This window comes from Anguilla anguilla, chromosome 1, assembly GCF_013347855.1.
Source record: "Anguilla anguilla isolate fAngAng1 chromosome 1, fAngAng1.pri, whole genome shotgun sequence".
Classification (NCBI taxonomy): domain Eukaryota; kingdom Metazoa; phylum Chordata; class Actinopteri; order Anguilliformes; family Anguillidae; genus Anguilla; species Anguilla anguilla.
In genome coordinates, this window is record NC_049201.1 from 3,642,521 (window position 1) to 3,643,653 (window position 1,133).

Below are 1,133 nucleotides of genomic sequence, written 5' to 3' on the forward strand. Positions count from 1 at the left end.
ATACGGTTGAACATCCTGACAGACTGTGGCTGCCAACCTGACCTTGAATGACCTTATGTCTACTGCCTGTGTCCAGTAGAGGGAATTTATGTGACTCAGGTAACAGATTCAGGATTTTCGTGTGATGTGCCTGAAGTATGTGCGAGCATTGTGCACTTAAAATGAGAGTTAAGATGTTTATGAAAAGCCGCTGGGTCTTTCACAAGCACTTTTTGCGAGGCGTACTTTTTTCGAGAAGCCGCAAAATAGCTGGTTGAAATGCAGGTTGAGTCACTTATGGAATAAAAAAAAACAACCAAAAAAAAAAACTAAAACAGGCAAATTGCACCATTTTCTTGTGCTAGTTCTCACTCACCGCAGTACGGCACACTAAAACCATAATGCGATGCCACCACTTTGGCCAGGAAAAAAAAAAAAACCCAGATCTATTGAGGAATACTTGTTGGGTGTTCTGTACACGTATAGCGTTGTGATTTTGTTTTTCGAGGCAAATTGCCTGTGTCATTCTAATGGAAGCACAGCAACTCAAATGCAGTATTTCTCGTTCTGTGGCTGCCTGTTTAATAGGCACAGAAATCAGAAGAGAACTCAGGAGGAAAAAGAACAAGCCAGACCACAGCTGTTGTTTTGAAATGTACAAATTTGCACAGGTCTTTACCAGTATTTGAAAATATTCAACAATTAAAGATTGGTCAAAATGAACAATAAGCATAATTAATAACAATAATTAATAGTTACCATAACTATAATTCAAATTCCAAAATGTAACATTTTTCTTTTTTTTTACATAAACACCTGAGGGAAGCAAAAAAATTAAAAATTAAAAAATTGAAATTAAAACGGAAAGAAACTGAAAAAATATAAGAAAACAAATCAAATTAAGGAGAGAATTACAAGAAGTGAAAAATAAAACAAAACAAAAATGAATTGATTAAAAAAAGTTCAGGGAAAAGTTCGTAACAGGGAGAGGTCGCATCCTTCCACGTATGTACAAACACCTTCCATCTTATTTCCATAACTCACAGATGCAGTATTTAAAATAAAAAAAGACAAAATATAAAATATGCTCTGTTCACATTCACCACGGAGGTTTTCAAAAGAACCGTCGACTGCAGTGACGACGGGTTGACATC